We start from the raw sequence: 27,887 nt of genomic DNA, 5'->3' as shown, positions 1-27,887 counted from the left end.
AACGCATGCCTGGCTGGAATGGGTAGAGGCGAGGATTTGAAAAATTAAGAGGTAACGATGGTGGGAAAGGTTATGATTGGATGTGGAAGACCTTAACTGCTAGGCTTTCGGGAATACAGACACTACCCACCATGCAGTGAGCAGCAAGGAGTCAGTGGCGGCCTCGTGGCAGGAGTGGGAATGGTGGTATAGGGAAGAGGCCTTTAGGACCTGCATCTTCATGGACAGCAGTCTGGAAGGAAGTTGAACTGGCTCTGGAGTATAGTGGCATAGAGATCATGGCAAGAGAGCAGCCTAGAGATGGTTTCCCTAAAGGCAAGTGCCTGCGTGGATTCTCCTCAAGGGGTTAAAGGGCATAACTGGAGCTTTTACCTCCAGATTTATTTAGAGGTATAAAAATTGTTTATCCTGGATTTAAATTGGTCATCCCAGAGAGCTAAATTCAGGCTCATCTCTCTCTCTGTCTGTCTCTGTCTGTCTCTGTCTCTCTCTCTCTCTCTCTCACACACACACACACGCACCCCCACACACCAGTCTCCTGTATAAGATACAAGTTTCATGAGAGACAAGTACAATACAACTGTTAACAATGCTTCGTCTGTATTTGAAAAAAATTTCTAGTGCTCTTTAACAATGTAAACGGGAAAAGAACTATGAGGAAGGTCAGAAACCATGATGGAGCCAGAAAAAGGTTGCCTGCAGTTTTGACTGCAGTCTATACTATGGAGTCATGTTCTGCACAGGCAGACTATATAGTCACACTTTTCACAGTGGCAGCGTGGCAAAGCACCAGTTTTCTTTTGACAGTCCACAAGACACATAGTTATTTCCCAAACTATCACTGTCCACAGGACTTCTGTGGCCATTAGAACACGTTACATGTAATTTTTAAACACAAAATGAGAACAGATATTTAGTTTGTTTATTAAATAGCAGGCGGCAATTCTCTTTCAGGTATTTGTGGGAGACAGGATATGGAGAATCAGAGGGTTTCCTACACTCTGGGAGTAGCAGTCCAGTTGTACAACTTTCAGGTCACGTATATACGAAATAGGTCACAGAATAAGGAAGCATGGCATCAGGTGACAAAGTGAAAAGACAAGACATGATTTAATGAGGAAATATGGAGTAAAGGATGGCGTCCAAATGAGCAGGTTTTGAGGCGCAGGGGAGTCTCTTGCTGGGCTAGAATATGCAAGAAATGGCCCAGGCAGGATTGGCAGGGCAAAGAGGGAAGGAGGCTCCAATTGTGAGGAAAGGCTCCAGGTACACCTGAGTGTTGGATGGTGGTGATACTTGGGGAGGGGAGGCAGTGAGGGAAGTTTAGAGATGACATCCTAGAGTGTGTGCTCTAAACTTCTCGTTCCACCCAGTTAGCTCCCCTGAAAGTGCAGGTGAAGAATTATCCTCAGTTGACAGACCGCGGCATGTGAATACATTGCAAAACAACTGAACGGACAAGAGAAGAAAGGATATTGAGGCTCCTCTTTGCACACACTGGCTTTCATTCACTGTATAGTAGGTGGATGGGTAGGCCTTTGTGTGTACCTCACAGGACAGGGAGTTCTCCAGGGGAAAACACATCCCCTTTGCCCTTGGTGCTTTCTCAGACTGAGCCAGACCATACTATAGAGCAGTTATGCAAGAAAGGGGCCTCTGTTGCATTTCCTAATGACACAGTGCTCTAGGGAGAGATTTACTCAGGCATGCTGAGTTTTGCAATTCTCTCCTCAAAACTGGGGAGGTTTCCTGTAAAAAGATGTGTTTTAAGATAGGACCTGAGAAATCACAGACGGCTCACATCATAGGGGCTCCAAGAAATCATGCCTCGTCAGTGTCAACAGTTACCTTTAAAAAGTACAAAAATAACATTTAGTGATTATCCAAATTTCTTATTTTGTGGGGAGGTACTCAGGTTTATACCCTTGAGGAATGCCTATCCTGGGGCTTGGTATACAGCAAGCACTAAATGAATGTTAGTTGATTTTGAGGTAGTTTTTGCAGTTTCTTCATTAAGTATAGCAATGTACTAAATTTTGGTGAATGTGATTCTTTAATGCTGAGAGGGCAAGTAAAATCATCAAAAATGGGCATGCAGTCCAATCTTTGGCTATTACATAGGACTCCCATACGTATGGTCCTGAACTTTTTCACCACTAAAGATAACTTTAAAAAAAAATTTTTTTTTAATGTTTATTTATTATTGAGAGACAGAGAGAGAGAGTGAGCATGGGAGGGGCAGAGAGAGGAGGAGACACAGAATCCAAAGCAGGCTCCAGGCTCTGAGCTGTCAGCACAGAGCCCGATGTGGGGCTTGAACTCACAAACTGCGAGATCCTGACCTGAGCTGAAGCTGGATGCCCAACCGACTCAGCCACCTGGCCTCCCCTAAAGATAACTTCTAAAATTTCCCCTAGAGACGGCATTGCTTTGGAGGCTTGCCTACTAAACACACCACACTTATGGATTACTTAATTTCCCTATTTTAATTACAGATGAATGTTTCTGACAAGGTTCAGTTAAACATGAAATAATAATATTTGGTATGCCAGACATTGCTCGGCATTGTATCCTTAAGAAGTCTTTAATTCCACACAACAATCCCAGTGGTTATCATTATTAACTTCATTTTACAAAAGAGGAAACTGGGGCACAAAGAGGTTAAACTCACTCACGGTTGCATGACTAAGTAAGCATAATTCAAACTTGAGTCTCTGCTACTCTATCCATTCTAGCGTTAAAACACCAGCGAACTAGTTTCACCATGAACATTACTATAATTCTACCAATCTTACGCTCAGGTATTTGCCTTAAAAAATGCAAATGTGTCTATAAACACTTGCACATAAATTCTTATGGCAGCTCTACTTATAATTACCCAAAACTGGTAACAACCCAAATGTGGTACATTTCTACAATGGAATGCTATTCAACAATAAAAAAGGAACACCTATTAATATACACAACTTGGATGAATCTCAAAAGCATTATGGTGAGTGAAAAAAAAATGCAAGACTCAAAAGATTACATTCAGCCTCGCTCCATTTTATATGACATCCTCAAAGTGATAAAACTAGTGACGGAGCACAGATCAGTGGTCGCCAAGAGTTGGGGAAGGAAAAGTGTCACTGAAGAGGTAACACAAAGGAGTTTTGGGGGGGTGATGGAACTGTTTTGTACCTTGATTATGATGGTGGTTATACTGATCTATACATGTACCAAAATCCACAAGACCATGTATATCCCCTGAAAGTCAATTTACTGGATGATAATTAAAGAAAATGGTAAGAGGCCATCTTCTTTTTGGTCAATACTAATTTCTGTATTTTCCATTTACTCACAATACCATTCTACCTATCACTAACACTAGTTTTCAGATTTAAAAATTAAGAGTTACACTACAATGTGAAGCAAAGAACCATTATCAGGTCACACGTCCAAACTGAATGATGAGTTATCCTTTTAAATAAACATTCCTTAGGGGCGCCTGGGTGGCGCAGTCGGTTAAGCTTCCGACTTCAGCCAGGTCACGATCTCGCGGTCCGTGAGTTCGAGCCCCGCGTCGGGCTCTGGGCTGATGGCTCGGAGCCTGGAGCCTGTTTCCGATTCTGTGTCTCCCTCTCTCTCTGCCCCTCCCCCGTTCATGCTCTGTCTCTCTCTGTCCCAAAAATAAAATAAACGTTGAAAAAAAAATTTTTTAAATAAATAAACATTCCTTAAAGGTTAAATGAATTTGTGTGCTTAGTGCCTTAAAAATACACGTATTTCAGTAAGTTATTAGACGGCATGACATCTGGCATAGCAATTTGCATAGTAAAACAAAAATAAGTAATCAAAATTAACCCTGGGAAGGACAATGTGATAAAATGAGGATGTTATAAGGATGTCATGGACAACCATGGCTCTTTCTACAGCTTTTCAATTTTTACTAGAATGCATCTCTAGTATATCTCTAGTATAACTACAAACAGAATTAAAATTTTTTAAAAATCCGTCTAGATTGAAATGGAGCTATTTCCCAAGTTGCAATATCCTTCCATCCAGAGGGTTTCCATTGCCTTTGAGAACCTCTTACTCCACTTACCAGGTCACGCTTGTATTCTACTCAACACCTACTGCCTCACTCATAGCACAGTGGGCACTTAAAATATCTGCTGAACTGAACTGCACCCGGAAATGTGGGGAATAAAAATGACAAACACATGGTTACTAACAAAACCTACACTGTGGGAAGACTAAATCAAGCTCTAATTTTGAATGAGGCAAATTATTTCTGAGCGCTAACGATGTTCTCGATAATTACAAAGGCATATACAGAATTCTGAAAGAGAGCAAGACAAACATATAACAACATACTGCCAGTGGTGTAGAGGTTTCTTTTTTTTTTAATGTTTGTTTATTTTTGAGAGAGTGCGCTCATGGAGGAGGGGCTGAGAAAGAGGGAGACGGAGGATCCCAAGTGGGCTCTGCGCTGTCAGCACAGAGCCCGATGTGGGGCTCGAACCCACAAACCATGAGATGGTGACCTGAGCTGAAGTCGGATGCTTAACCAACTGAGCCACACAGGCGCCCCCTTAAAGCCTAAAACATGCAGAACTCAAACGAGAATCAATTATTCCTGGTTCCCTAGCCATAAAACCACAACATGCAAAGAGGTGAGAAAAAGAAAGGAAAAACTAACCTGTGCTGAGTTTCTATGGGCCGTGCACTGCATTAGACATTTATATAGATTAAAACTCATTTTAGGACTCAGGTTTCAGCAGATTTGTAAAGGCCTGGAAAACCATCATTCTCACCATTACGAGAAAGAAGCTAGACAAACTGAAAAACCAATGACTCTTCTCAGACCTATCAAAGAATGGAGTACAGGGCAAACTACCATCTGGATATCTGAAGAGACAGATGCCTGCAGGAAGACACAGGATCTGGGCATGTAAACTGGTAGGGAGATTAAACCAGAAATTCTAACAAGTTACCGAAGGCCAGAGTATGGGATGTCATGAGAGTATGAAGCTCCTGGGTTCCACACGGGGCGGAGGAATTCCCATCCTCTTACAAGTTTTTCCTACAGGAATCCCACCAGGCTCTTAGAGAAAGAATCAGGGGAATCCCAGACAAAGCTCCCATCCTGGTGCCGGTTGGCTGAGGAAAACAACACCCACTGTGAAATCCACCCAGACCCCTTTCCTTTATCTCCAGAACAGAACAAAAGGCTTAATCTGTAGGGGGAAGGGCTTGAAACCCTTGGCTTCAGGACACTCAACTGCAGCTGGGGAAGAGGAAGACAGGAAAAAGAAAAAGAAGCTTCACCCCTGGAGGGCGAGCAGGAATTCTTGTAAAGGACATACTCAAGACCCAGGTTCCAATACCTGCCTAAGTCTGAGGTTTCATCCAGTCATCAGAAAACTCCCTCCTCCCCCCCCCCCCCCCCCCCCGCCACCACCTGCCAAACCAGCTATGTGGTTAGTAACAGTGGAATACAACTGGGAGGGCTAGGAGAGATAGCTCTTGGGAAACAGCACAAAGGAAAACCCCAAAGCCAAGCCGGAGTCAAAAAGAAGGTATCACTAGAGGAGTCAGAAATCTCTGGTGCCCTACCAAAAACAAACATCAAATACAAGCCAACTCCTGACTCGATTAACTCAAATCTCCACACTAAAGGCCTAGCAGAAGGACACCTGTGTTCTTCTCCAAACATATCAAATATTTACCTCAGTATCTCCTGCCCATGTTCAGTTTCAACAGCTTTCAACAGCTTTTCAGCCATGTTCAGCTTTTTATTATGAGGCATAGTAAAAGGCAAGGAAATATTCCAAGTGACAAAGCAATCATCAAATTTAGACTCAATATGAATACAGATGTTGGGACTATCTGGAATGAAATTTAAAAGAATTATGATTAATATATTAAAGACTCTAATGGCAGAGTTGCACGGTAGGCAACATGCAAGTCTAGATGAATAATTTCAGCAAAAAGAAAGGATAAGAAAGAAATCGAAATGCTAGAAATAAAAAAAAAAAAGTTAAAAAAAAACCCAACATGCTCAAAAAAAGGACAAAAAACCCAACATGCTCAACAGGAGATTAGACACAGCCAAGGAAAGAATCTGTGAGCATAACGATCGAGTTTATTGGTCAGATCAATAAAAATTAAAATAAAAAGAGATAAGAGAGTGAAAAATTAGAACATGGCATGTAAGAACTGTGGGAAAATATCAAACAGCATAACATACTTGTAAACTGGAATTCCAGAGGAATAAAAAAAAAGAGAAAATTGAACACAAGAATGATGTGAAAAAATAATGACTGAGAACTCTCCAAAATCAGTGACAGACAACAATCCACAGATACAAGAAGCTCAGAGGAACACCAAGAAGGATAAATATGATGAAATTTTAGAAAGCCATATCTAGGCAAAGACAAAGAGCCTGAAGGCAGTCAGAGGAAAAAAAGACACATTAACCACATGGAGAAACAGGACAAAAATTACAGCCGATTTATCAGAAACCATGCAAGCAAGGCAATGGTAGAGTAATACGTTGCAAAGGAAAAGAACTGTCAACCCAGAATTCCATATCCCACAAAAGTGTCCTTCAGAAGTGAAGAAACAAAGAAAGACTCTCAAAAGCAAAGAATATACTGTCAGCAGACCTGGCACAAAAGAAACATTAAGGAAAAATTCTTCAGGCAGAAAATTATGATTAAGGTAGGAGCTTGGATTAGCATAAAGAAATGAAGAACACTGGAAAAGTAACAAATGAAGGTTGAGTGTAAGATTTTATTTTCAAAATGATTGAAAAGCCAATTTTCAAGACGCCAGGCAAGGGCCAATCTTGTGAGGCCTGCTAAAGATAGCAAGCAGCATCAGGACTGCTATGGTAACTCTTTTCAGCACAATAGGGTATATATATTTTAAAAACATACAGCTAACATCATACTTAATGGTGAGAGATGGAATGGTTTTCAAGATTGGAACAACTTGAGGATGTCCTCTCTCACCACTACAATTTTGGGAGAGAAGAAAAAAGTAAGAGTACTCGTGTTACCTAATTTTAAGACTTACCAAAAAGCAACAGTAATCAAGACAGTGTGGCAATAGCACAATAATGGACACACAGATCAATGCAACAGCATAGAGAGCCCAGAAATAGACCCACACAAGCATAGTCACATTTCTGACACAGGTGCAAAAGCAGTATTAATGGAGAACGGATAGACTTTTCAACAAGTGTTCTGGAACCCCTGGACATCCATATGCAGGAAGATGAAACTTGACACACACCTAATCTGGTGGGAATGCAAAATGGTAGAACCACTTTGGAAGACAGTTTGACAGTTTCTCATAAAAACTCAGCAGTCCCACTCCTAGGTATTTACCCAAATGAACTGAAAACTTATGTTTCACACAAAAAAATCTGTATGCTAATATTTGCTGCAGCTTTATTCATAATCACCAAGAAACTGGAAGCAGCCAAGTTGTCCTTCAATAGGTAACTGTACGAACTGTGGGGCATCCGTACAATGGAATACTATTCAGTGATAAAAAGGAACAGGCTATTAGTTCACATAAAATGGATGAATCAAGTAAAAGAAGCCAGACCAAAAAAGGCTATGTATTGTATGATTCCACTCGTACGAAATTCTGGAAAATGCAGGACTTTAGCTAAAAATTCAGAAGTGATATTCTGAAATTCTGAGGCATTTCTATGAGACAAAACTGACTGGATACATATATATATATTTTTTTAACAGCCATAGCTGTTGGGTGGGAGTCCATGGAAGTTCACATCACCATCACCATATATCATCTCTTTTTAAAATAAATGTATTTGGTTTTTAAAATGGGGTAATGTATTCACATGGCTTAAAATTCAAAAGGTACTTTTGACTTTCACCTTAGAGGAGGTGAAGGTGCAACTCTCTTTGGTCCTCTCAAATCTGGGTTATAGGCCACCTCCACGATGCCTCCTAAGTTCGACCCCAACAAGATCAAAGTTGTATACCTAAGGTGCACAGGTGGGGAAGTCAGTGCCATGTCTGTCCTGGCTGCAAAAATTGGCCCCTGGTTCTGTCTCCAAAAAACGTTGGTAATGACATTGCCAAGGCAACCAGAGATTGGAAGGGTCTGAGGATTACACTGAAAATGACCATTCAGAACAGGCTCAGTCTGAAGTGGTACCTTCTTCCTCTGCCCTGATTATCAAAGCCTTTCAGGAACTGCCAAGAGACAGAAAGAAGCAGAAAAACATTAAGCACAGTAGAAATATCACTTTTGATGAGACTGTCAACCTTGCCCAACAGATGCGGCACTGATCTTTAGCCAGAGAACTCTCTGGAACCATGAAAGAGATCCTGGGGACTCCCCAATCTGTGGTCTGCAAGGTTGACGGCTGCCACCCTCATGATATCACAGATAACACCAATAATGGTTCAGTGGAATGCCCAGCTAGTTAAGGACCACAAAGGAAAATATTTCAATAAAGGATCATTTGACAGCCAAAAAGAAAAAAAAAAGTCAAAAGGTATATACAAAAGTTTATGCAGTGAAGAATCTTCTTCCAACCCTCTACCCTGGCTCTATATGCCCTAAAGCTATCAGTATCTTGAACACTTTTCCAGAAATATTTTATGTCCAAGTAAGAAAAAATGTACATATTATACAGCACATATTATTGCCCCAATAGCTATCACAAATGGCAGCATACAATACACACTCTTCCATTTCCTGTTTTTCTTAAGTTTGTACATCTTAGAGATCATGCAATATCAGTGTAATATTCTACTATCAGTGTAATAACCAAGCCTTGCTCAATACTTAGAATATTACTAATATTTCGCTATCATAAGCAACACTCCAAGTAATATGCAAATAATTGTTGAATAAATTCTTCGATGTGTTTGCTGGGTCAAATGATACAGGCATTTATAATTTTGATGGCTATTTTCAAGTCACTGACTTTTAAAATGTCAGGGATTTTCCATTTTTTATTTTTATCCTAGGAGGAAAGAAAGGAAGCTAAGATTCTATCACCAGGCAATTTTCTGGAGGAATGTACATCGCTAAGATATACAAAGTGAGCCTTCTCCTCAGTTTCCCACACATGCTTCCTAGGGTCTAGCTGCATTTTCATGTAATATATTTCAGGCCACAAGCTGGTTGCAAAGCCTATTTCAGTTATGCGAAAGGTGTTAGTTACTTCAGAAAACTTCACAAGCAAAGGCCAAAGGCTAATGCCCCAAACTGCTGGTCACTGACCACTCACTTCACAGCACAATACTGGATTCTTCACTACAATCACAGGGAAGACTTTAAAGTCTTTTTTTAAGTGTTTATTTACTTTTTGAGAGAGAGAGAGAGAGAGAGAGAGAGAGAGAGAGAGAATATGCAAGCGCACAAGTGGGGGACGGGCAGAGAGAGAGAAAGAGACACACAGAATCTGAAGCAGGCTCCAGGTTCTGAGCTGTCAGCACAGAGCCCGATAGGGGGCTCGGACCCAGGAACCTCGAGATCATGGCCTGAGCCGAAGTTGGAAGCTTCAACGACTGAGCCACCCCGGCACCCCAGAAGACTTTAAAATCTTGACCAAATGAAACACACCTAGAGGGAATCCTTTGTCTTTATTATAATGCCCAAATAAGGATTTCTTCTCAGGTAAAAACTATAAATCACATAAAGGTTATAAGGAAAGGCTGCAAATGTTTCTCTCATCTTTCAGGTAGTGATGGATTTCCAATTAACTATCCTTTTGCTTGACTACAAAATGCAGTACAGTCTAGTACACTAAGTTTTTGTGATAAAACTTGAACAGGAGGTTGAGAAAACCCACGAATTCCTTTGTGAATAGCTACACAAAATCAGTGAGCAGTCAAGCCATTCGCAAGAATATTTACATCCAGAGCACACTGTCTCCCTTCAGTTTCCTTCTGGAAAAAAACACCACTCAGCTCCACACTCAATAGAAGAGAAGATGGCCCAATTGTATTACTTAATCTCAAGAATACAGTACATTTAGAAATGAGTGTTTAACAAGATTTATCAAAGGAAAAGAGGTTACATTAATAATTATTTTGCATTACTTAAGTAATGGCCCCCAGTTTTTTTTTTTTTTCATCTCCTTGAATTTGCACCTTTAATTTTATAAGTTTATTTATTTACTTTGAAAGAGAGAGAGACAGAGAGCTAGCGTGAGCAGGGGAGGGGCAGAGAGAGAATCCCATGCAGGCTCCACACTGTCAGTATAGAACCCCATGCAGGGCGTGAACTCACAAACTGTGAGATCATGACCAGAGCTGAAATCAAGAATCGGAGCCGAAATCAAGAATCGGACGCTTAACCAACTGAGCCACCCAGGCACCTGGTGTTTGCACCTTTAGATGGCTCCCTCCCACTATGACTCTGGGCTTAGCCAAGGAAGCACTTCCCTACTTTGGCTGATAGGACAATACCAAATATGACACAAGCAGACACAAGAGAAGTGCTTGTACATGGAGCTTGCTCTTGCTGGCTACTCTTTGTGCCTTTGAGACCACGATGTTAACCCATCCAGACCAGCCAGCCGAAGGAGGGACCATTTGGAGTGGAGATGAGCCATCCTTGCTTAGGGCCTCCTAGACCAACCGGCCTGACAAGCACCAGATGTGTGAGCAAGGCCAACCTAGATCAGCCAACCACCCTCCCTGCCCCCCAAAAGCTAACTGACACAGGCTACTTCAAAGTAAGTATGTTTGCAGTCTGGTACATATGGAAAGGGGAAGAGAACACTGGTTTTCCTCCTGCAAAGTTGATTCTGCACAAAAGAAATAGTTTCAAACAGAAAAACCTGCAGTACCTGGACGAGAATAAATAAATATATAAGTACTGAAAAAATGTCTAAGTCTTCCCAGATTCTCACAAATGTGCTGTCTGCCATCACAGATGGCACACACCAAAAAAACAAAAAGCATTAAAAATTTCCATTTAGTCACCGAAGCATCTTTATCATGATATATTTAAACCAAAGTCTTATACTCAACAGTTCCATTTCTAACACAACTCAGGTTTCCAGGAATGACTTCTCCCAATTTTACTTTTTTCCCCATTTGACAGGGCTCAGTGAAAGCTGAAAGACCTCCCTTACTGCAGCCTAAAAAGCATCAGATATATAAACCTAATTAAACCTTCTAGAAACATTCTGCAGGACCAGCTTCTTCCAGGATCACAGCAACTCTTTTTAGCCATGTTAATGGTGGGCAGTAGAAACTGCTTAAGATCTACACATTTGGGCCAGAAACACTGCTTCCACTGGATCACAAAGTGGGACACTGAAGGGGAAATGACTTATAGGCTACTTTTGTTTAAGCCTCACTAGATGTTTTTCTGGATTACACACACCACACCCCCCCCCAACACACCCCGTATGGTTTAAGGTGGAAAACACCTTCCAGCAGCCTCCCGTTGCCCTTGGAATAAAATACAAGCTGCTTAATGAGGTCCCATAAGGCCCTGTCAATCTCCCCCTGCCTACTTCATCTCTCTTTCCCCAGGTCCTAGCCAAACCTCTGTGGATCCTCTCCACATCTCTCTCCCACCTCAGTGCCCTCACAACACCTGGTGTTCCCTTGGCCTGGCAATCCCTCCTCCCTTTTGCCTTGCTTATTCCTGCTCATTATTCAGGGTCCAGGGAACCTTGCTAGTCTCCCTTACAAAAGCATTCTACCTCTTACTTGCTGTGTGACCGTGGGCAAGTTAGCTTTGCCTCATACCTCACAGAGATATACTATATTAAGTACCTTAGTACAGTGCTCAGTACACAGGCAATGGTCAACAAATCATAGCTACTGTTGTTATTATCCCTTATAGTGATCTTCATCATAGCTCTCAGTACAATTAGCAATTACATATATATTTGTAGGAAAAATAGAAACACTCCCCTGCATCCCACTTTAATACCTAATACTGCTCATGCTATTTCCCCACATACTGCATTTCTTGCGGGGGGAAGATAAAATGAATGTTTACAGAGCAATTTTGACCTCAATTAATTATTACCTTGGAGATGTGGTTAGGCAGATGAAGAAACTGAGGCACAGAGAAGTACCAGCCAAGATCAAGTGGCAGATTCAAATCCAAGTTGGCCTGAACCCATAGCCTGTGCTGTATACACCACCAAAGGCTTCCCCAATCATGAACCTTGTTATATAAGAGCAGCAAGCCTCAGAGAAGATGGATCTTCACATTCTACTCCCAGGTATCTACTCTTCAGATCTTTAACGGGTCTGGTATTTAAGCACTTCCTGTGAACTCCTTCAACCGAATTCCGCCTGCCCCGCCCCCCCCCCCCCCCCCCCCCGGCCAATAGATTTCCTTCTTCCTTTACATTGGATGTTGAACTCTCAGTGATAATGATTTCTATATGTAGCACCATATATTGATTTCACCTGACTTACACATATGCCCTTTACAGCTATAGGTAGACGCCCCTCTACCTCTGGGGCCCTGCATCACCACCAAAGTTCCGCTATACTCCACTGCTACACTTGAGCCACCCTTCAGAACAGGATGCCCTTGACAAGTGCTAATCTGGCAATGGTTACTTTCAGATGGTTTAGAAAAAGAACGAACAAATGATAAAGCAAGTGGGAGTGAACTAGTAATAATTAGTGACCTTGGGTAAAGGGAATACAGGAGTTCTTTGTACTATTCTTGCAATATTTCTGTAATTATAATCAAAATAAGAAGCTTTTAAAATCTAATAAGAAGAACTGTCCCAGGAGACTCCAACACACAAGGTCTGGCTGGTGTACTGGCCATGCTGATACCATATTCTCTTGTCAGCTATTCCAAAAAGCACATTCCAGGCTTGGATTTCCTTGCCTGTCAGCCAACATCAACGGACAAGGAACTCCTTGGGTAGCAGAGCTCAGCTATGGCCTCTGGGTTGTGATGGAGATTAAATTATTTACTGCTTGAACAGTATTAATGAACACATGGGTATCTCCTATTGGTCAAAACCTCAGTACCATTTCCCCATACCAGGCACCCTACATACTTTCTTCAGTTGACTGCCTTCTGAGTTACTTTTCCCAAGCTTAGCCATGGGGTCAGGCAAATTCTTCCCAGGACCCTTCTTTCTGTCCCCCAAGAGAACCACAGAGGCAGTTTTGATGATAAGAGCTTTACTGCTATTGTCTATGGAGAGACCTACAGGCAGGAGGCAAAAATAACCACAGAGGAGTCACAAGTATTTCAGAAAACAGAAAACTCAATGTGGTAGTTACTTGGTCTCCAATGAGCATTTGCTAGCACCTTTTTATTCACTAATTATTTTTACCCATTCATCCTAGACTCTCCCCCACAAACCAGAATGCTTCAGCTTTCCCAGCCACTGTAACTGAACAACAGTGAGAAACTTCTAAACCACTCAAGTGTCCTCATATTAGCCACTTCAGAAGAGTGCCAGATGGGTGTCACCCAACACTCACCCCTCACCTATAAGGTGAGGTAAGTTATTCCTTGATGAGATTTTTCTTAAAAGTTTTTAAACTTCATTTGAGGGGGGGTAATTAGGAAGGGGAGAGGGAGGGAGAGGGGGGAGGGAGAGAGGGGGGAGGGGGGAGGCGGAGGGGGAGGGAAGGGGAGAGGAGAGGGAGACATGGGGAGGAGGAGGGAGAGAATCTTAAGCAGGCTCCACTCTCAGCACAAAGTCCAATGCTGGGCTTGATCCCACAACCCTGGGATCATAACCTGAGCCGAAATCAAGATTGGATATTCAACCGACTGAGCCATGCAGGCACCCTGAGACTTTTTTTTTTTTTTTAATGTAAGCCAGCATATGATCTCTACCCTCCTCAGATAGATCCTGTTTTGTATAACCTCCATGAGGAGGTAGATGCATTACGTCCTATGATAATAGGACCTCTGTATCCCTGATCAAGGCTTATTAAGAGCCCTCTGTAATGCCATGCCCTTACAAACACCCGGTGCCTCCTGCCTCCCCCAACATCCCCCAAAATACTTGCCTAGTTTTCCAGTCAGACCTCAAAGTAGTGGGCAAAAAGACGAAATAGACTGGTGTAGCTGAGGAGAGAAATGGATTGTTATGGTTGGTGGAACACAAGGGAGGGAAAAGACAAGCATTATCAAAGGAGAGGATCATACCCAACCTACCAGCCTCACATCGTTTGTTCTTTATTTTTACTTTCACTAACCCATGTGTCTCAACTTTGAGAGCTCTGCATCATAACTTGTCCTTCTCAGAACCTCATCCACAGGCCAGAAGGGGGAACACAGGCACCCCTAAGGCTGCTTCCACGTTACTCCTGGCTCTCACAGCTGATCACAAACACCTCAGGAAGGAGTGGAAGGCCCTTCTCCACTTTCTCTTACCTGTGACCAAGATTCACAGGCTACTCAAAGTGAGAAGGCACTCATCACACTGCCAAGGCACAGCAACATGACTCAGAAAGGAGGGAGACAATGTGTGGGTTCTAGAACCAGACCTGCATCCCAAAGTATCCCAGAACTGATTGGATGAAAAATGCAAGGAGCTGTTTCCAGGCAAAGATACTGGGTTAAGAACTCTTCTCTAGCAAACAAAATTGTAGAGAAGAGCACAGCTAAAGAAAAGGTGGCAATGATGGTAGCTAATACTGAGAAGCACATCCCAAAAATCTCATGTAATCCCTTCACCCCTTTGAAGAGAGGTATTATCGTTTACGATTCGAGTATTTCAGCTCAGAGCTCACTTTAAACGAAAAAAGAAAACGATGTTATAGAGGTAAAATGCTCCTAGGCTAAACAAAAAAGAAAAAAAAAATCTATTTTCACTTATCCGGAGAGTAATCACATGATGCTATAAAAGCATGAAAATTAGGTATTCAAAGGGTACAGAGGCAGGGATCCACATTCCCATTGTTTACACATGTTATGAAAATATTAAATTAAATAAAACACAATGCTTTGTTCAGACCAACTCCTTTCTCACCCTCACCCCCATCCCCAGGCTGGCAAGAAGTGGCTTCAGGGAAGGTATTTAAGAGAACTACTCTGGGAAAGTGGATTCTGAGTTGCTTAAACTGAGCCAAGATGTTGTGCAACCAGTCTTTACCTAAATTATTTTCCATTACTTTCCGAGTTTAGAGAGAAGCAGACAGTTATCTTTACCGGACTGAATACAGAGAATGAGGTCGCTCTTCCCTCCAGGCCACTGAAATCACCACCAACACGGTTTTGATTTCTTATACAATCAGACGGCGTCCGGAGTGGGGGGGGGGGGGCGGGGATCCCATCCTCAGTTTCACAGATAAACGGTTCTCACATCAAAAAACCTTGCACATCTGAGGGCATGATTTCCTAGCAACTCAGAAAGTCAGAGAAGCGGCCAAACAAGTTTCTTGCCAAATGCCTGGGAACTACATATGTCCCAGGGCTACACAATGATACCAACTTTTAAACATGCCTTCACATACCACCATTACGGTCACTCGCTCGAGATCCCGCCCCCCCCCCCCACACCTCTCCTTCTCACAAATAATAAACGCAGGTTGCCCTGCGCAATTTAAAGCCAGACTTCACCGAAGCCGTGGCTCTGAAAAGCGAGAGAAAAAGATTGGAGGGAGGCACGCTCTCACTCTCTCTCTCTCTCTTTTTAAATCGATCGCCCCACGGCCGAGGGAATAAAACCAACTCGATCGCTGGAGAAAAGTTAACTTTGCCGTGCCCAGCGGTGGGAAAATTTTCCCGTAAGATTCGCAAAGCCCTCCTGCTTTTCCCACCACCCCCCTCCCCCCCGGACCGCCCGGCGCTCGGCGGTAGCCGCGGCCCCCGACCGGCAGCGCCCGAACAATGACGGGAGGGGGAGGGAAAGTTCGCTAGCCCGCGGGGCGCTCACGCTCCTGCTCCGGGGGCACCCGGACTCCCCCGAGCCGCCCGGCCCCCCTCGCCAAGCACTCGGTTCCGCACGCCCCCCAAACACCGAAACGGCCAGGGGCGCGCCCCCGCTCCCTGGAGCATCCGGCCCCGGGGCGGCCCGCAGAGCAGGTCCTCCCGCCGCGGGGCTGACCCCGGGAGCCCCGAGACCCGGCAGAGCACAGAGAGGGAGGGGGCGCCGGGAGGGGGCACCGGAGGGGACGGCCGCAACAGTTATGGCGCTCAATTCCTGCCCGAGCGGAGCCGTAGTCGAGCCCGAGCTTCGGCGTCCGCCCCCCGCCCCCCGCGTCGGCCACCCGGCGCTCCCCCGGCCGACTGAGGGGCCGGCGGGCACTTTACCCCAGCCCACACACGCTCTCGGCCCGGAGACGCCGGGGACGCCGGAGCGACCGCGATGTGGGGCCGGGGCGCCCCGGAACGCTGCCAGGCTGGGCCGGGACGCCGCGCTCCGCGGCGCCCGCTTCCACTCCCCGAGGCCGCCACTCCCGCTGCCCACCCGGCGCGACGCCCCCAGCCCCGCTCGCCCCGCGTCCGGCTCCGGTGGCGCCTACCTTCGCGCAGCTAGGTCGCGGCTCCTTCCTTCCCGGCTCCACACTCGGGCCCGGCAATGTGCCGGGCGAGTCCGGTAGGGGTGGTAACCGCCCCCCTAACCGCTCGCTTTCTTCTCTCCCCTCCCTCGCACCTGCCCCCTAATCTCCTCCCCACCCCCGCCCCCCGCCCCGCCGCCTGATCCGCCCGGGCCGCCCCCTGCGCTTCAGCTCCCGCCCTCGGCCCTCGCCCGCCCGGCCCGTCAGGCCTCAGCGTTGGGCCGGCGGTTGGGCGGCGGCGGCAGCGGCGGCGGCAGCGGCGGCGGTGGCGGCGGCGGCTGAAGCGGCGCGGAGCACTATTGTATTCCTGACACTGTGCGCTCCCACGCTCCGCCTCTTCCCCTTCCTTCCAACCCCCCCCCCAATCACCCCCCCCCAACCCCAACCGCCGGCCGCGCTCGCCCTACCCGGCTGGCTCCCCGCCGTCCGCCCGCCGCGCGCTCTTCTGGCGGGCTGGGCGCCGTCGCCACCGCCGCGCGCCTCGAGGCTCCGCCCCCTGAGTGCTCCCGCACCCGCGGCGTCGTGCTCCAGGTGGGTTCCTCTCTGCTCCTGCTGGGCGCGCTGCTGCCTGGGGGGAGCCTCAGCCCGGATAAGTGCCCGAGAGGACGATGGGGAGGTGCCCTGGCTGTGCTGAAATACAAACTAAGCCTTTCATGGCCCTTTCAACTCTAAAGTTCTGTAAGTGGACCCTCATGTATAAAACTCATTGTGGGCCACTGTTGATTTAAGTTGTTTGCGCTTGAATTACCTATAATAATAAAGCCAGGGTGGCTAGGAACAGAATAAATTTATTCAATTGCCAGCACAAATGGTCTGTGATGCTGTGTGGCTTTTTGAGGTGTCAACGTGGTTAGGCTACCGCCTCAGTTATTCAATCAAACATTAATCTACGTGTTGCTGTGAAGATATTTTGCTGATGTAACTAAAGCCCCTGATCGGTTGATTTAAAGTGAGGGAGATTATCCTGGATAATCTGGGTGGGCCCGATCATTCCTTTCTGACTGCATGCCCTACAGATTTTGGATTTGCTTAGCCAGCCTCACAGTCGTGTAAGCCAATATCTTTGAATGAATGAATGAATGAATAAATAAATAATGTGTGTGTGTGTGTGTGTGTGTGTGTAAAATGTTTTATTGGTTGGCTTCTCTGGTGGAATCCTAACTCATACAGATGTTTAAGCAACAAACCCTTTATGGTTTTCCTATCTGGGTTTGGAAATGGACCATGTACAATTACCATGAACTCATATTGTCATTTTCATTTACATTTCTTGGCTAGACAAAAATGTAGGCTCTCCTGTATTTTTTCTGACTTACATAGCAAAGCTGTAATTCCGTTTCATAATACACAAATGTGTGAGTTCTAAAACATTCATTGTCCTCCAGATTTACCTTGTCTTATTAACTCATTTTGAAATAATGATAGATCCACAGGATCTGTAAAAATATTACAGGACAGACCCATGTACTCTTCACCTAGTTTCCCCCAGTGCTAATATCTTACATAACCAAGATATTGACATTGGGACAATCCACAGACCTTATTCAGATTTCACCAGTTTTACATGCACTAATTTCTGTGTCTGTGTATATACTACTACACAATTTTATCATGTGTAGATTTGTGTAACCACCACAGTCAACTGTTCCTCCACAACAAAAATTCTTCCTGCTACACAACGTAGTCACAGTCCCCTCCTTCACCTACCCTAAACCCCTGGCAACCTCTAACATGTTCCCCATCTCTATAATTTTGTTATTTCAAGAATATGGAAATGGAATCATGCCTTTTGAAATTGGCCTTTCTTCATTCAGCATAATTGCCTTGAGATCCACCCAGGTTGCTGCCTGTATCAATAGTTGATTCCTTTTCCCTGCTAACTAGCAGTGTTGTTATGCTTTGGTGTTCTACAGTGTTTACGGTGCGTTTTTTCACCCGTTGAAGAACATTTGGATAGTTTCCAATTTTTGCCTATTAAGAATAAAACTGCTATGAACAGTCATGTAGTTTTTTGTGTAAACATAAGTTTTCCTTTTTCTGCGACAAATGTCCCAGAGTGCAATTGCTGGGTCAGATGCTAAGCGTCAGGTTAGTGTTACAAGAAACTGCCAGCATTTTCTAGACTGTCTGTACCATTTTACATTCCCACCAGCAATGTGTGGGAGATCCAGGATCTCCACATCTTTGCCAGCATTTGGTATTGTCACTATAATTTTATTTTAGCCATTCTAATGGGTGTCTAGTGATCTCTCTTTGTTTTCAATTGCACTTCCCTAATGATGTTGACATTTTTTCATGTTCTTATTGGCCATCTGTATATCCTCGTTGGTGCAATGTCCGTTTATGTCTTTTTTCTATTTTCTGATTGTATTGTTGGCTTCTTACTGTTGAATTTTGAGAATTCTCTATATATATTCTAGATACAAGTTCTCTGTCAGATACATGGTTCGCAATTTTTCCCCCAGTCTGTAGTGGTCTTTTTATCTTCTTAAGGGATTTTGCAGCCCCAAATTTTTCATTTTATCGAAGTCCAACTTCTGCGTTTATTTTTAATTTTTTAAATGTTTATTTATTTTTGACAGAGAGACAGAGTGCAAGTGGGGGAGGGTCAGAGAGACAGGGAGACACAGAATCTGAAGCAGGCTCCAGGCTCTGAATGGTCAGCACGGAGCCTGACGCGGGGCTCGAACCCACGAACCATGAGATCATGCCCTGAGCCCAAGATGGATGTTTAACCCACTGAGCCACCTAGGCACCCCTCAATGTCTGCATATACGTATTGTCCTTTCCGTGTCGTGTCTAAGAAATTTTTTGCCTAGCACCAGGTTCCACAAATTTTCTCTTCTATTTCCTTCTAAAAGTGTTGTGGTTGTATACTTGACTTTTAAATCCATGATTCATTTTGAATTTTGCTATAAAAAGTGAACTTAATGAGGTCGAGATTCATATTTTTTTCTATAGAGGTCTGATGGCTCAAACACAACTTGTTAAAATGACTCTCTTTCCTCCGTTGAATTGCTTTCGTCAAAATCAGTTGGGCATGTTGTGTTGGACGAATGGTGTGGGGATATTTTTGGTTCCCTATTCTGTTCTGTTGTTCTTATGTGTCTACCCCTCTGTGAATATCAAAGTTTAAATTACTGTAGCTGTATAGGAAGATTTAAAATTGGGTAGAGTGATTCTTCCCACTTTATTCTTCAAAATTGCTTTAGCCATTCAAGGTCATTTGCCTTTCTATATAAATTTTGGAATTAGCTTGTTTATATCTGCAGAAACTCTGCTGGGATTTTTAAAGGGACTGTGTTAAACTTACGGATCCATTTGGGGGAGAATTAACATCTTTATTATATTGCATCTTCCAGTCCATGAAGATGATTTGTGTGCCTCTGCATTTATTTAGATCTTTGACTTCTTTCCTCAGCATTTTGGAATTTTCAGCACGTGGATCCCATACGTGTTTTGTTCATTGTACACCGTATTTCATTTTCTTTGGAGTGATTACAAATAGTATTGTGGGAGGGGTTTCACTGCTCATTATCAGTATGTATATAGAAATGCAATTAATCTTTGTGTGTTGATCTTGTATCCTTTGACTTTGCTGAACCCATTTTTTAGTTCTAGAAATTTTCTAGTAGATTCGTTGGGATTTTCTACACAACCACTCATGTTGTCTGTGAATACACAGTTTTATTTCTTCCCTTCCAATCTGTCTGCTTTTTATTTCCTTTTCTTACCTTATTGTGCAGGCGAGAACTTTCGGTCCTATGTTGAGTGAGAGTGATGTGAGTGGACATACTTCCCTTGTTCCCTGTCCTAGGGGGAAACGTGCCATCTTTCACCATAAAGAAAACTACCAGCTGCTCTTTATCAAGCCGAAAAAGCCCCCTTCTATTCCTAGTTTGCTTTGAGTTTTTATCATGAACGAATGCTGGTTTCAGAATTAGGATAATACTGGCCTCATAAAATGAGTTGGGAAGTTGTGCAGAAAAGAGTTAACACAGAAGGCCCTTGGAAGGCTACTGGGAACTCGGATTTCTGGAGGGTTCCCACCATTCCCAGCATTGATAAGAGTGGTTCGCCATGCCTGAACTATTTGAGCATGTGTGATTTCTGCTGCGACTACATTTCAAATCTCCTGATATCCAAGCTGTGCAGACAAGAGTTAACATAGCAGGCCTGACTGCCATCCTTTGAAGGGCCTGCTTGCAAGGTTGGTCCTTGGTTAGCATCTGGAAACTTGGATTTGAGGAGGATTCCCGTCATTACCAGGACTGATAAGAGTGGCTCGCTGTGCCTAAGCTGTTTGTACAAACAATATGGTCTGTGTGGGACACCTGCTTTCCTTCTGGGAGTCTGGAATTTTGGTAAATGCTAGGCAGACGGTGCCTATATGACCAACCCCAATAAATGCCTTGGGAACTGAGTTTCTCAGGAGCTTCCCTGATAGATAGCATTTCACATGTGTTGTCACAACTGTTTGCTGGAGGGCTAAGGTATGTCCTGTATGACTCCAGTCGGAGAGGACTCTTGGAAGCTTGTACCTGGTTTTTTCTCTGGGCATCACCCCCTGTGCCTTTGCTAATTTTGCTCTGCAGTCTCTCACTGTAATAAATCATAGCCCTGAGCCTAACTATGTGCTGAGTTTCTAGTGAATCATTGGGTCCAGGCATGGTCTTGGGGACCGCTGACACAGAAGTGTTCCCTCCTCTTTGGTATTCTGGAAAAGACGGTGTAAATTCTTTTGTATTAATTCTTTAAATGTTTGGTAGAATTTTGGTAGTTTGGTAGAAATTTTTTCGTATTCTTTTAAACGTTTGGTAGAATTGTTTAGTGAAACCATTTGGACCTGGAGCTTTCTTTTTAAGACCTTTTATTTTTATTTAAGTTTATTTATTTATTTTGAGAGAGACAGAGAGAGTCCGAGCAGGGGAGGGGCAGAGAAAGAGGGAGAATCTCAAGCAGGCTCTGCGCAGCATAGAGCCTGATGCGGGGCTTAAACTCATGAAACTGTGGGATCATGACCTGCGCCGAATCAAGAGCTGGACCCTCAACCGGTGACTGAGTGGGTGACTGAGTCACCCAAGGCACCCCAAGACCTTTTAAATTACTAATCTAATTTCTTTAATAGTTATGGGACTCTTCAGATTATAAATCCCATATTGGTTGAGTTTTCGTGGTTTTCAAGGAATTGGTCCATTTTATCTAAGTTGTCAAATTTAAATGCCTAGGGTTTTTCATACTATTCCTTTTTAATTTTTTTAATTTTTAAAAGCTTATTTATTTATTTTGAGAGAGAGACAGGGGAGGGGCAGAGAGAGGGAGACAGAGAGAGAATCCCAAGCAGGCTCTGCTCTGTCAGCAGGGAGCCTGATATGGGCCTCGAACTCACGAAACTATGAAATCATGACCAGAGCCGAAATGGAGTCAGATGCTTAACTGACTGAGCCACCCAGGCGCCCCCATGGTATTCCTTTTTTAAAAACACATCCATCATCTCACATATTTACCCTTTTTGTTGGTAAGAACATTTAAGTTCTACTCTCTTAGCAAATTTTAATTATACAATACAGTTGTTATCAACTATAGTCACTATGGTATACATTAGAAATTCAGACCTTATTCATCTTATAGCTGAATGTTCATACCTTTTTACCAACCTCTATTTTCCCCACCCTCTCAGCCTCTGGTAACCACTATTCTACTCTCTGTTTCTGTGACTTTGCCCTTTTATTTCCTATTATATATATACATTTAATATTTATATATTTTTAAATGTTTTTATTTATTTTTGAGACTGAGAGAGACAGAGCATGAGCAGGGGAGGGGCAGAGAGAGAGGGAGACACAGAATCTGAAGCAGGCTCCAGACTCCGAGCTGTCAGCACAGAGCCTGACGTGGGGCTTGAACACATGGACCGTGAGACCATGACCCAAGCCGAAGCTGGATGCTCATCCGACCAAGCCACCCAGGCGCCCCATGTTTATTTATTTTTGAGAGAGAGACAGAGCGTGAGTGGGGAGGGATAGAGAGAGAGGGAGACACAGAATCCAAAGCAGGCTCCAGCCCAATGAAGGGCTCGAACTCACAAACTGTGAGATCATGACCTACCTGAGCTAAAGTCGGATGCTTAACTGATTAACAATTCCACGTACAAGTGATACCATGCAATATTTGTCTTTCTCTGTCTGGCTTATTTCACTAGCATAATGCCCTCCAGGTTCATCCATGTTGTCACAAATGACAGGATCTTTTTCTTTTGTAAGGCCGAATGATATTCCATTGTATATATATGCCACAATTACTTCATCTGTTCATTCGTTGACAAATACTTAGGTTGTTTCCATACCTTGGCTATTGTGAGTAAGTTGCAATGAACATGGGAGTGCAAACACCTCTCTGAGATAATGGTCTTGTTTCCTTTGGACATACACCCAGAAGTGGGATTGCTGGATCATATAGTAGTTCTTTTTGCGGGGGAGGTGGGGGTTAATGTCAAATAAATTTCATAGTTTGCTAGTTTCTTTTCCAAATACTGACAGAGTTTATGAACATTTTGTTCATGGATTGACTATGTATGTGTTATGGGCAGACATTCACATAGCATCTTTCTTCCAAAGAAGGGTTGAGGACTGGGGTGAGGACTTTATTTTCCTTTCAATGGCTATAAGGATCTGTAGTTTCTCCTGTCTCATTTGTGGTATTAGTGATTTGCATCTTCCTCTTTTGCTTATCAACTTGATTGATCTTTTCAGAGAAATAGCTTTTTGTTTAATTGATTTTCTCTGTTGATTTCCTTTCTTCAATTTGATTGATTCCTGCTCTTATCTTCATTATTTTTCTCCTTCTGCTTGTTGTGAGTTCATTTTATTTTGCTCCTCTTTTTCTAGTGTCTTTAGGTGGGAGCTTACATGATTGATTTGTAGACCTTTGCCCTTTTCTGATGTAAATAAGCATTTAGTGTTCTAAATTCCCATGGCAGCACTGCTTTGGCTAAAGCTACATTCCACAAATTTTGATATATTTTCATTTTTGTTCCATTCATTGTATTTTGAAATTTTTCTCTTGAGATTTCCTTTTTCACCTATAGATCCATGAGAAATGTGTTGTTTAGTTTCCAACTGTTTGGAGATTTTCCTGTTGATTTTGTTACTAATTTCTAGTTTGATTCCATTATGGTCAGAGAACATACTCTGTATGATTTCAGTTCTTTTATATTTGTTGAAGTCTGTTTTATGACCCAGATTATGAGCTATCCTTCTCGGTGCCTGTTCCGCGGGTATTTGAAAAGAATGTGAATTATGCTATTATTGGGTGGAGTGTCCTATAAATTAGATCCTGTTGCTTGATGGTTTTGAGTTGTATAATCTTGCTGATTTCATGTGTAGTAGTTCTGCTAAGAGGGCATATTGAAGTTTTTAACGATAATTGTGGATTTATTTTTCCTTTCACTTCTATCAGATTTTGCTTCATGTACTTTGAAGCTCTCTTGTGTTGTTTGGTGCGTACACATTTTGGATTGCCATGTCTTCTTGGTGGATTGACCCTTTTATGCAGTATCCCTCTTTGTACCTGGTAATTTTGTTTGCTCTGAAGTCTACTTTATCTGATATTAATATAACCACTCCTTTCATAAATGACCATTTGAGTAGTACATCTTTTCCCGTCCTTTTACTTTCTACCTTACCTATGTTACTATATTTGAAGTGAGTTTCTAGTAAACAGCATATAGTTGGGTTGTTTTTAAAAACCATTCTGTGAATCTCTGTATTTTAACTCATGTATGTAGACTATTCACCTTTTAAAAAATTTTTTTTATGTTTTATTTTTTTATGTTTGAGAGAGAGACAGTGTGCGAGCAGGGGAGGGGCAGAGAGACGGAGACAGAATCTGTCAGCACAGAGCCTGATGCGGGGCTCGAACTCATGAGCAGTGAGATCATGGCCTGAGCCAAAGCCGGATGCTTAACTGACTGAGCCACCCAGGCGCCCCTAGACTATTTACCTTTAACATAGTTATTGATATCTTACGGCTAAAGCCTAATATTTTATTGTTCTATTTCTCATTCTTCTGTTTTCCTTTTCTTGCATTACAGTGGGTTACTTGAATATTTCTTAGAATTCCATTTTGACGTACATAGTGGTTTTGAGTATTTCGCTTTACATGGTTTTCTTAATGTTTGCTCTAGGTATTAAAATACGCGTATGTGGGGTGCCTGGGTGGCTCTGTCTGTTAAACGTCCAACTTCGACTCAGGTCGTGATCTCATGGTTTGCGAGTTCGAGCTCCACATCAGGGCTCAGCACAGAGCCTGCTTCGGATTCCCTCTCCCCCTCTCTCTCTGTCCCTCTCCCACTTCCTCTCTCTCTCAAAATAAATAAACTTTAGAAAAGCAAAAAAATACGCATATGTAGCTTATCTCAGTCTACTGGGTGTAGAAACCTCATTTTCCCTTTGGTCCCTTTACTCTGCAATGTTTTAAATATCATTTTCTTACCTGTTTCTTCTACATACATTGAACCCAAAATCAGATGGTGTTACAATTTTTGCTTCAGCAATGCATCATGATTTAAAAAACTAAGGAGATGGGGCGCCTGGGTGGCTTGGTCGGTTAGGCGTCCGACTTCGGCTCAGGTCATGATCTCACGGTCCATGAGTTCGAGCCCCGCGTCGGGCTCTGTGCTGACAGCTCGGAGCCTGGAGCCTGTTTCGGATTCTGTGTCTCCCTCTCTCTCTGCCCCTCCCCTGTTCATGCTCTGTCTCTCTCTGTCTCAAAAATAAATAAACGTTAAAAAAATTTTTTTTTGAAAACTAAGGAGGAAAAGGAGAGTCTATGATATTTATCTTTATTTATACATATTTCATCGTTTTCCTTCTTTTCTGACGTTTTAAGCCTCCTTCTGCTGTCATTTCCATTCTGTTTGGAGAACTTCCTTTAGCCATTCGTTAGTGGTAAATCTGCTAGTGAAAATTTAATAAGTTTTATGTCATCTGAGAATGTCTTTTATTTTCCTCTCATTCCTGAAGGATATTTTTGCTGAACATGGACTTCAGAGTTGGCAGGTCTTTTCTGTCATCATTTGAAAACTGTACCGCTTCCTTCCAGCCTTTATGATTTCAGATGAGAAACTTGCTATCAACTGAATCAGTGCTCCTCTACAGGTAATAATTTTTTTCTCTCTGGCTGCATTCAAGAATTTTTCTTTTTCTTTAGTTTTCAGAAGTTATTTACGATATGTCTTGGTGTTGCATTTTTGGGTTTTCCTGTTTGGGTTTCACTGAGCTTCTTAAAACTGTAGGTTTATATTAGGGGCGCCTGGGTGGCTCAGTAGGGTACGTGTGCAACTTCGGCTCAGGTCATGATCTCATGGTTCACGAGTTTGAGCCCCATGTCCAGCTCTGAGCTCACAGCTCAGAGCCTGGAGCCTACTTAGGATTCTGTGTCTACCTCTCTCTCTGCCCCTCTCCCAGTCTCTCTCTCTCTCTCTCTCTCTCTCTCTCAAAAATAAATAAACATTAAAACAAAACCACTGTAGGTTTATGTCTGCCAAGTTTGGGACATTTTCAGCCATTATTTATTTGTGTTTTTTTAACATTATTACTTTTGTTTATTTACATATTCAATATTGTGTGTTTTTTGAATTCTCGTTTAATTCCAGTGTAGTTAACATACAGTGTTTTATTAGTTTCAGGTGTGAAATATAGTGCTTCAATAATTGCAGGAGCGCCTGGGTGGCTCAGTCAGTTAAGCATCCGACTTCAGCTCAGGTCATGATCTCGTGGTTTGAGTGTTTGAGCCCCACATCGGGCTCTGTGCTGACAGCTCAGAGCCTGGAGCCTGCTTTGGATTCTGTCTCCCTCCCTCTGCCTTTCCCTTGCTCACGCTCAGTCTCTGTCTCTCTCTCTCAAAAGTAAACATTAAAAAATTTTTAAAAAATAAATAATAATTGCATACAGCCCCCAGTGCTAATCAAGACAAGTTCACTCCTTAATCCCCATCCCTTATATAACCCATTCCCCACCCACCTCCCTTCTTGTAACCATCAGTTTGTTCTCAATAGTTAAGAGCCATTATTTCTTGGGGCACCTGGGTGGCTCAGTCAGTTAAGCGTCCAACGGGCTCATGATCTCGCAGTTCACAAGTTCGAGCCCCATGTCCGGCCGGCTCTGTGCGGACAGCTCAGAGCCTGGAGCCTGCTTCGGATTCTGTGTCTCCCCCTCTCTCTGCCCCTCCCCCACTCATGCTCCGTCTCTGTCTCTCTCTCTCTCTCTCTCAAAAAAAATAAACATTAAAAAAATTTAAAGAGCCATTATTTCTTTGAATTTGTTTTCAGTCCCACTCTTTCTTCTCCTTCAGGGACTTCAATGATATGAATATTATGAATATTATTTTCCAACCAGGCTCTGAGACTGGGGTATTTTGCCCTCATCTATTTTCTCTCTTTTGTTCAGATCGGAGAAATTCTATTGTTCTGTTCTCAAGTTCACTGATTCTGTCCCATCATCTTCATGCTACTATGAGCCCATCCAGTCCGTTTTTAATTTTGATTATTTTTCACTTCAGTAATTTCCATTTGGTTGTTTTTTATAACTATTTGCTTGCTGAAATTTTATATTTTTTCTCAGTTTGTTTCACGAGAATTTGTAACTATTTTTTTAATGTTTATTACGTGTTTTTAAAAGATGTTTGTAGCATTTAAAAATGTTTATTAATGTATTGGGGGGAGAGAGAGTGGGTTAGCGGGGGAGGGGCAGAGAGAGAAGGGGAGAGAGAATCCCAAGCAGGCTCTGTGCTGTCAGCACAGAGCCCAATGTGGGGCTCAAACCCACGAACCGTGAGATCATGACCTGAGCCAAAATCAAGAGTCCGGCACTTAACCAGCTGAGCCACCCAGGCGTCCCCTGAAGCATTTTTTTTATGACGGTCACTCTAAAGTCCTTGTAAGGTAATTCCAACATCGGATTCATCTCAGTGCTGTGTGTTGTCTTTTTCCCTTTCGAGTTGTGATTTGACTAGCTCTGGGGATGCTGTGTGCTTTTCCATCGTCTCCTGGACATTTTGGATGTTAGGAGACTCTGGATCCTACTTAAATCTTCTTTGTTAGCAGGCAGTTATTCTGTTTAGGTTGAGCGCGCGCGGATCGTGGCCTACTTTTGTGGACTCTGGTTCCAACGACAGTTTAGTTTTTAGAACCCCTGCAGCGCCATTCTGGTCTGCTTTGCTTGTGTGCTACTTGAAGCCACCTTGGAAACGTAGATCGTGGTTCTGTTCTCGGATTTTTAGGCCTGTTGATTTCGTTTTACCTTTGGGCCAGTCAGGTGTCTTTCATTACTTCCCATGCGATTTCCAGAATCCCTTTCTCCAGCTCCCTCCTGAGATCCTTCCTTCACTCTATAA

General features: G+C 43.2%; 1 protein-coding gene and 1 pseudogene across 5 annotated transcripts in view; one reads left to right on the top strand and one right to left on the bottom strand.

Annotated features, from left to right (window-relative positions):
* JADE3 (jade family PHD finger 3) overlaps window positions 1-16,931 on the bottom strand; it is a 135,551-nt gene extending 118,620 nt beyond the window's left edge. For 2 of the 5 annotated variants that reach the window (XR_008290097.1, XM_027053955.2), the window contains exons 1-2: window positions 16,458-16,596; window positions 13,998-14,055 (exon numbers count right to left, since the gene is read on the bottom strand). The gene's annotated coding sequence lies outside the window, so the exon portion shown is untranslated. Of the gene's footprint in view, window positions 1-13,997; window positions 14,056-16,457; window positions 16,597-16,900 lie in introns of those variants that run through there. The other 3 variants (XM_027053956.2, XM_053202260.1, XM_027053954.2) reach the window with 3 other exon arrangements.
* Window positions 7,961-8,453, top strand: LOC128311592 (60S ribosomal protein L12-like; annotated as a pseudogene).
* Window positions 16,932-27,887: the final 10,956 nt, after the last annotated feature.

This window comes from Acinonyx jubatus, chromosome X, assembly GCF_027475565.1.
Source record: "Acinonyx jubatus isolate Ajub_Pintada_27869175 chromosome X, VMU_Ajub_asm_v1.0, whole genome shotgun sequence".
Lineage (NCBI taxonomy): Eukaryota > Metazoa > Chordata > Mammalia > Carnivora > Felidae > Acinonyx > Acinonyx jubatus.
This window is presented reverse-complemented; position numbering and strand designations above follow the sequence as displayed.